The sequence below is a fragment of the Salvia miltiorrhiza genome, chromosome 2 (genome assembly GCF_028751815.1).
Source record: "Salvia miltiorrhiza cultivar Shanhuang (shh) chromosome 2, IMPLAD_Smil_shh, whole genome shotgun sequence".
Classification (NCBI taxonomy): domain Eukaryota; kingdom Viridiplantae; phylum Streptophyta; class Magnoliopsida; order Lamiales; family Lamiaceae; genus Salvia; species Salvia miltiorrhiza.
Genome location: NC_080388.1, coordinates 64,348,337 through 64,358,097, shown reverse-complemented (window position 1 = coordinate 64,358,097; position 9,761 = coordinate 64,348,337). Strand labels below are relative to the sequence as shown.

At 32.3% G+C, this 9,761-nt stretch overlaps 1 long non-coding RNA gene across 1 annotated transcript; it reads left to right on the top strand.

The window, feature by feature from the left end:
• The first annotated feature begins 1,793 nt into the window (after positions 1-1,793).
• LOC131011126 (uncharacterized) lies at positions 1,794-5,151 on the top strand. The gene is made up of 3 exons (XR_009096742.1): positions 1,794-1,981; positions 4,495-4,588; positions 4,848-5,151. It is a non-coding gene; the product is annotated as an uncharacterized LOC131011126 (long non-coding RNA).
• Positions 5,152-9,761: the final 4,610 nt, after the last annotated feature.

Here is a 9,761-nt window from a genome sequence, read left to right as displayed (position 1 = left end):
TAGTAAAAAAGATACTCCAATATGGTTGTTAATGCAAATTTGAAGCTGGAAACACATATATGTACTGTCTGTCTGTCTCTGTTGCTGGAAATCAATCAAAATAAATATCTACTAGAAAGTACATAGTCTTTCCCCTCAAAAAAGAAAGAAAGAAATTACATAGTCTTTACCTAGGACAGGTTGTGAAAGTTCAAGATTATATTTTAAGATTTGTTGTTTATTTTTTCGGATTTGTCAAAGAATCATTGTGGTTTATCCCAATAAAGAAAAAAGTGGTTACACTCCCACTTTTAAAAACAAGCTATGAAATTTCCACTGCGCATGCACACTACGTTCTCTTTGACATAAATGTACATTTGTGCGTGTGTTGGCCAAGTGGTAAGGAGTTAATGTCTAAGATCAAAGGTCTTGAGTTTGAGTCCCCTATGACGCGGCCGTTTATTTTTTTATTTAATATTATAAATTTATCAAAAAATAAATAAATAAATGGAAAGTCATGGCAAATGCTCACCCAGGAGGTCAGCTGCCGGACATACGCCACTTTTCATTTCTATTGTGCTATGTGGCAGATTTTAAATTGATGTTTCATATTTTTTTAAATAAAATTTAATTATATTTTTTAGACATAATATATTAAATTTATATTAATTTTAATTAATTTTATCTATATAAATACAACTTAATTTTCCTATATTCTCACACATAAATTAAATTCTTTTCTTCGCATATTTGTTTTTATTTGAAGTTATGAATTCAAATTATCCCGATTATTTTTTAATTTTAGTTGTATTTTTTATTTATTTAATTTCAGCTATGTGTTTAATTCTTGTAATTTTCAATTATTTGTTATTGAGTGAAGTATATCAATTATAATGCATGATAATGTTTAATTTTAATATGATCATAAATTAAAAAATAAAATATTTTAAGTGAATTTTATTTTATTTTTAAAATATAATAAAAATATTATATATAGTAAATAATTTAAAAAATGAAAAAAAAAAATATGTATATAGGTTAGGTTGGTGTCACTAATGGGAGTAGACTTGTCGATCGGTTTGGGTTCAATTATCTAAACGGAAAATTTCAGTTACCCTAAATCGAATTGGGCCCAAATTCACTAAACATTCCCAAACATAAATGAGTGTGCAATTCGGTTAACCCATTCAGTTATTTGGATAGCTGAAACATCCATTTAAAAAATAAAACTTGCAAAATTATTACTTGAAGGATTTGAATACAAGTCTTCAACAAATATAAGGGGCTACTTATCCACTACACTAAGACTCTTTGTTTTTTTTAACAACATAATTTTATTTTAACTAAATATTAATTTTTAAAATAATAATAATTAATAATATCTATTTTAGACAGCCCTAAACGGGAATTATCTGATGCCCGAAATTTTTGAAAATTTAATAACCGATAATCGAAAAAATCGGTTATCGAGTAACCAAACCCGAATGGTTCAGTTTGATTATTAGATTATCCAACACCCGATATCCATTTAGACAGTTCTAAATGGGAGTAGAAATTATAAAAGGTTGTGAGTTGTGTATGTGGATGAGAGAAAATAAATATTTTATTAAAAAAGTTGAAAATATGTTGGATTGTATGAGTGTCACGACTGTTGATGACTAAACATTTTTTTTGTGAACAATTCAAATAAACAGATTTTAGAGTGCCATGTAGAAGATATAATAATAATAATAATAATAATAATAATAATAATAATAATAATAATAATAATAATAATAATAATAAATCCATATTTGGCGTCATCGTTCGCGCTTCACTTTTTCCCCAAATTTTCTGCAACACATGCCCTAATCTAGTTTCATCCAATCATCCCAAATTGACATTCCATGGCGAGGAGATTCAACTAGCGAACCTCAATCGTGCAAAGTGCAAACATAACTCTTCGACGACGCAAACTCACCGCGGATTAAACGTGACCACACAAAGCTTCTCGAAGACGCAGGTTTGTTCAGTTCTAGGTCTCCAGTGGTTTGATTTTCCTCGTGCTAATGATATTTCACAATTCATGTTTATGATGTTATATAGCGAGGATAACAATGACGAGGATTTAGTGAATTGAGTGTTGAAAATTTTGTAACAAACAGTAACTACAACCATATTCCATATGTATTTATAATAATTAGTTGTGATTTGATGAAATTAAATGGTTAGTATGGATTCTACGTTTCGAATATGAATTTTATGAACTATTAATGTTTTAAGGTTGAGTAGTTGAAACATGCAAACTCACTGGATCCCACTTGAAAAGTTAACAAAGTTTCAAGCTATTTAATACTCCCATAGAAGGGAACAATGTGCACCAATATGGTGCACTAATGGGTTTTTAAGTTAGTCGTTAGCCCAATTGCTTACGAGTATTTGTCGCAATGGGCGCTTTGATGACGCTTTGCACGTTTGGCAACAACATGACTCGTGGAGGTGGCTCGATGGCTTGGGGTCGGGTGTGGTTCGCATCACATGGCAACTTGATTCAACACACATTGGCTGGCTTTAGTTTGTATTCAATTGTTTTTGAAGTCATTAAACTGTGAAGTTGTGAACAACGAAAATTTCTACTGAATCTACGGGCTTCTCTTGTGTTGAAATAGTACAAAACTAGGCCGAACTGAAAACTCCTTTTTCTTTTTTCACATCTTGCATAGGAATAGAACAAACAGCAAATGAGTGGTGCAGCGGTATGACTCATTTATTCTATTCAACAGAATCATATAGAAGTATTACTTATAAACAATATTATGCTACATTACAATTACAGTTTCTGATTCATAATTCCAAGTTTATTCCTATCTCTGTTTCTAGTTGTCATATTGTACTTATTGGTTCTGTCTGTTTGTATTTGCATGATCAGTCTTGTTCTTTCTTATAATTACTTCATTAATTTCCTGATGCATGGGCAAACAGATAATACAAAAATAGTAGTAAGAAATATCAGGTTGCTCTTGTTGTGCTTAATGATATCAATCAACTTTAGAGCTAACAAAAGTGCTAATAGAAATACCCGAAAAATAAAAATAGAAAAACAAGACTGGCAGAAATCCTCTTCGATTCTCTATTTTTGTCATCTAAACAAAAACTGATTTTCTAATGCTCTCACTCCCCTATGTCACACAAATCAATTTAGAGCCCTAAATCATAATCCACCCATGGCAAAGGACAATTTACATAAAAATGCAGCAGCACATCGAGCCATACATTTCAATTTTCAACTCGAAATAAAAAATTCCAAGCCCTAAAAATTGAGGCAACAAGCTTAATTACCCAAGGGGAAGGCTGCAACAGGGTCAGGGACGGGCCGGACCCAATGGCGGCTGAGGTGGCAGACAATCCCCCCTTTTTTGTATATGCAATATCTTGATCATATACAAAGATATGATTGGTGGCAGTAGAAGTCCATCTCCTATAAGGAGTGGTGTTGCATTGCATCAAGTCGAAATGTGATAATTATAGTACGATTGGCATTAGAATTGAAGTCGATCCCCTGTAAGGAATAGGACACTACCAAATCCTATATATGCAGCTTGTTATGCCATATTCAATTCATCCCCTCTTCTGCTCTACTCTTCATACATACACAAGTACGTTTTCTTAAACCGTGGCCATGCCTTCTGATAAATCCAAGGCTTCAAGATCAAAGCCTAATGATCGACGTCGGATGGCGCCACCACCACCACCTCCACCGCCGGTTTCCTTCCCTTATCCGATGCTACCTTATAACCATTCATACGCGTTTCCGCCGCCGATGGGATACACGCCGCGGCTTGTATCTTGGTCGTTTGTTCGTCCACAACTACCTATACCCTCTTGGGACAACCATACTTACGTTTATACTCAAACACTGCCTCCATTATCTTCGTTTGTTTCTCCACCAACACCGCCTTCTTTGCCTTTTTGGAACAATACTCAAACATTGCATCCACCTTCCTTCCCAACACCAACACTAACACCAGCACCGCCTTTTCCTTTAGCTTATAATACTCCACCATTAATGCATCCACCTTCCTTCCCAACACCAACACCATCAGCACCGCCTTTACCGTTGCGTCCACCTTCCAATTCCTTCCCTCCAAAGAAAGAAGAAGATTTGAGCCACAAGATTCTCAAACAAATTGAATATTATTTTTGGTTCGATTTAATTCATTTGTACTTTAGTTTTATATATATTTGTTTTTTCTTTTAACTAAGATACTAATTAAAAAGAAATTTTGGCCTTAGCAATAAGCCTAGTATGCTTGCAATGAATAATATTGTTCATGGTCGTTGGTCGGAAATGGATGAGTATCCTGAGTTTAGGGATTGATTAGATGTTTTTTGTTAGTTTTCTTTAGTTTTACGATCTCCTTTGGAGTTTCGTGCCCTTAGTTTGCTCTTTGTGCTTTCAAGGGTTGCCATTTTTTTCTTTTTTCTTTTATAATAAGCCTCAATTTCATCAATTAAAAAGAAATTTTGGTGTTGTAGTGATAATAATCTAGCCAAAGATCTTCATCTGAAAGACCAAATGGACATCGACAATGGATGAGTTCCGATTGAGGTGATTGCCGGTTTTAACCGAGTAAGTCTCATGTATATTGCTCATGCTTTTCTATTTTTCTATATTTATATTTATATAATGAGTAGTAATTAATAAGCATTCAAACTTTGGCGTGACAAATAAAAGAGATGACAAATGATGTTAAGTTGATTCTGGACAGCTTGAGAGATTCAGATATAGTTGAAGTCGAGGTTTGATCTTTTTTCATTCTTTGTGAATGCTATGTTATGAAATTTAATTGTAATCGTGTTGCATAAATATATATAAATATATTTTGTAGGGAGACAAACTAAGGCGACGTACTACTTGGAAGAAATGGATAGCTTATCGTAAAGTAGCGCCTTATGGAATAAAGATTGTTCGATCGAATTCCCACCAGTTAAGGAATGTCAAGCAAAGACAAAGGAATTAATGTTGTTCCAACTCCCACCCAGTTAAGGAGTGTCAAGCAAAGACAAAGCAAAAGCTAAGGCAAACAAGTAACACAAAAACAATGCTGATTTTGTATATATTTTTAGACTGAGTACTTTTTTTTCTTTAGTGGTGTTTTTTCCTTCAAGTTTTTACCGTAAAAGATTTAATGAGGCTCAAACCCTTAGTCTGCATCTTGTGCTTTTAAGGGTTTTAGATTTTTTTTCCGTTAATAAAATCTTAATTCAGTCCATAATAAGAATAAATTAATTGATATACCTTAAGGCTCGGTACCTTAATTGAGTTGATTGCCGATTTTACCCGAGTATGCATGTCTCATATATGCTCATGCTTTTCTATTTTTCTAAGGTTTTGTATTTTTAGACGAGTATTCTTTTATTGTTACTAGCAGGGACGACATGTATTCACACGTAAAAATAAATTATTTTAATAAATAATTTCTTATGAGTGTAAATTTATATTTTATTTCATTTTATAGTAAAAATCTAATCATTTATTGAATAACGTTTGAAAATATAATACTATAAATTCTTAAAATTGAAAAAAGTCAAATAAATTTAATAAATAATAATAATAATTTTAATTAATTAATCATCACCTAATTTTTTCATCATTAGAAAAAAAATGACAAAAAAAAGAAGTTTGATATACCATTCATGTTTATTTTCTAGGTTTCATCTTTACATAATTAATATTTTAATTACAAGGATTCTAGTAATTTAAATTTCTAATAAAACTAAAAATAAATCATTTTTATTGTATTTATTAGATTTACAGAATAAAAGTAGTAACTATTGTGAATGAAGAGTTCTAATGGATAGTACTACTTTATTAAAATATAAAATATTATAAATCATAATTTAGTTTTAGATTTATGTATATATTAAATTATCTAATTGACCTTAAATTAATTATATATGAAGGATATAATAGGCAAATCAAATTTTGTAAAACAAGTCTCTTTTACAATAGGCATATAGGTGTTTTGTTTTACAAGAAATTTGTGAAGGCTTTCTTGTGAGAAATTTGTGATCAGTTGCATGTTATTAAAATATACTATATGTTTAATTAATTTTGTAGGGAGACATACTACTTGGAAGAAATGGATCTTCAAGGAATTAATGTTGTTCCCAGCCAAGGAGTGTCATTTGTCAACCAAAGACGAAGCAAGTTAAGCCAATTACAACTACAAGTAACACAAAAGAATACCCCAAGGAGTGTCAAGCAACTCAAGACGAAGCAAGTTAAGGCAAACAAGTAACAGAAAAAGAATGCTAATTAAAGACAAGAGAGGTTTTGTGTTTTTAGACGAGTGCTTAAAAAAAAGGATTAATAATAATTTCTCATTTTTTCCTTCTTTTACTAATATTTTTTCCATTGAATTTTCGCCACAAAAATTTTAATGAGACTTGGGCCTTCATATATATCTTGTGCTTTCAAGGATTTTAGATTTTTTAAAGTATGTAATAATAATGAAATCTGATACCTTAAAGGCTTGTTTTTTCATCATCTTCTTTTTATTAAAATTAATTAATAATGACACCCAATTTCAAGTTTTCAACAATACTGGAAACATTATAATCAGTAATTTTTTTACTTAAGATTGTCTGCATTACCTCAATACTGTCGCAATCGACCTCTGGGGTTGACTATATTTGTTAATAAGGTGCAAAATAAAATTGTAGTGTTATATAGTTAGTTTATTCTAATTTAGTTGAAGTTTCTTTTTATTATTATTATTATTATTATTATTATTATTATTATTATTATTATTATTATTATTATTATTATTATTATTATTATTATTATTATTATTATTATTATTATTATTATTATCATCAGTAGTAGTGTAAACTTTTGCTTAACTAGACGAACAAGGAGTTAATTTCAAATTAAATATCACAAAACCTACAAGAGGATCTAATGGAGTAAAATATCTTCCCTTCTTAACCACTATATATACTCTCTCCGTCCCTGAAATAAGTTCATCTTTTTCCTTTTTGGGATGTCCCCCAAATAAGTTCCTCTTTTTTTCTTTCCATTTTTGGACAACTACCCCACCACTAATAATACTTTATTTATTCTTACATTTCACTTTTTCACCACTCTCAATACTAATTATAACACTTTTTCACATTTTCACCACTCCCAATACTAATTATAACATACTCTCAATACTATTTTTCTCCACTATCAATACACTTTACCATTTTTCATTAAAACCCGTGCCGTCCCCAAAGAGGAACTTATTTTGGGGACGGATGGAGTATATTTTTAACTTGCCGAAGGAGAGCGTATTTTTTTTATTATAACCTTTAAAACTTATCAAAAATATTTTTTTTGATAAATTAATAGTATTAAATGAAGAAATTTAAAGATCGCGCCACATGAACTCGAACCCAAGACCTTAAACATTAACCCCTTTCCGCCTGGCCAACACACGCACACTACTTATCAAAAATAATTTAACCTTGCTTTTTTTCCAATACAAGCTTCGGAAGCTAGAGACTTAAAATGAATACGAATTTGTGTTTAAAAAAAAATCAATTTAGCCCCTAGCGTCTGGCACCCCATAGTCAAGATTCGATCAATCATACCTATCATGTTTTAATTTGGATGCAATTAAGCCCCTCTGTCTAACAATATCGTCGTTAGACGAAAGGGCTTAATTGCACCCAAATTAAAGTATGGGATTCTGATTGATCGAATCTTGATCGTAGAGTGTCAGATGCCATAAGGGTGTCTATAATAGGGCCTAAATTGATACTTTCCCCTCCTCTCCCCCCAAAAAAGTGAATAATCACTTTACCTTCTTTAATATTGGGGTCGATGTTGCTATTTTATATCACATCATCTTATATATTGAATTTAGGGATGTTAATGAGTGGATTTTACCAGGATCAAAATCATAAAAAAAAAAAAATTGATTTCGAATCTAAAATCACTCGTTAATTATTGAATTCGGATCATACTCGAATCATTAAGTGACAAAATCAAATGGTTCGAATAGATTAACTACCCATAAGCCAAATAATATTCATACCCAAAAAAGCTCAAAACTAATCATATTGCTGCCAAATAATATTCATACCCAAAAAAGCTCAAAACTATCATGTTGCTGTCCAGCTCCTGCTTTGATTCTCGCCTTCAACTCCCTCTCTTGTGATGCAGTTTCAGGTATATGTATGAACCCCAATGTCTGACTTCTCAAATTTTGTTGGGTCTTGTTTTTTATTTGAATTTTTTACTTATATATTTTGTGATTGTAGCACCATAGGATGCACAATGGGATTTAATTACTACTATATGATTTTTAATGAACTCTTACCAAACTATTGTAAAATTTGCAATTCTTTAAATATGCATTCGTGGGTTGGACCGAACTCAGAATAGCAATAATAATAATAATAAAAAAATAAAATAAAAATAAAACAAAACAAAACAAAAATATTTACGGGGCGGGTTGTACCGGACCCGAAACAAGCATGTCGAATCAGATTTGGACCGACCAGATTCTAGGTCTGAGCGGGTCGGGTCTAGAACCGAAACCGTTACTTTATACTATATAACTCAACGGGTAATCAACGATTCCGAATTGGTTCGGGTAAAACCCACCTATTGACACCCCTAATTGGATTTCATGTAGCGTCTGGCACCCGATAGTCAAGATTCAATCAATCCGAACCCCATATTTTAATTTTGGGTGCAATTAAGCCCCTCCTTCTAACAGACGCCATATATAGGGGCTAAATTGATACCCTCACCCAAAAGAAAAAGTGAATAATCACTTAACTTTCTTTAATTATTGGGGTCGATGAACCTATTTTATATCACATCACCTTATATATTGGATTCCAGTACAAACACCGTACTAAACGCAAAATCTACTAACTTTACATTTAATGTTAATGTATAAAATAATTATACTTTCGTAATAATGTAATTGTTATATAATTATTCTATTTGGAATTCGAATCAAGGATCATGAATTCATTCAAAAAAATGATGAATTAATCGTAGATCTTCCTGATCTAATGATTGAAAATAGTTCTTACTTCTTAGTTTATAGCTTTAATTAAATGAGTTTTTATTGTAGCCTAACCCCTTATATATCATGAATTTATTCAATATTAAAAACAAAATTGCATAATAGATAAACTAGTACTCCCTCCGTCCCATTAATAAAGACATAGGTCTTTTGGGCACGGAGATTAAGGAGAGGTAGATTAGTTGTTAAAGTGTTGTGGCCCACCACTATTAGTGTAGTTGATTAGTTTTAATTTAGTGTATTTATTTATTTCTATTTAATGTTTTAGTTGAATTTTAAACCACCACCACCTCCGACAACCACCACCGCCGCCTCCGACAACCACCACCGCCACCTCCGACACCACCGCCGACCACCACTGCACCGCCGACAACACCGCCAACCACCATTATCACCATAACCGTGAACTCACACAAGCAAATTGCATAATCAAACCAAAAATTCCAAGTGCATTCCAATCCAGATTTAAAAATTCAAATTCTAATTGTTTTACACGAAAATCAGAAAGGGCAACACAACGAAAATTCCAATTCCAATTTAGTGCTTCTCTGATTTTCTCACCACGAGAGAGAGGGAGGGCGACCGCCTTTCTTCCCCGGCGCAGATCCTGCGAGCAATCCGGAGAGAGAGGGAGGGCGACCGCCTTTCTCACCACGAGATCTGAGGTTGGAAATTAGAGCCAGGGGTTTTTAGCTGGACCGGAGATCTAGGGTT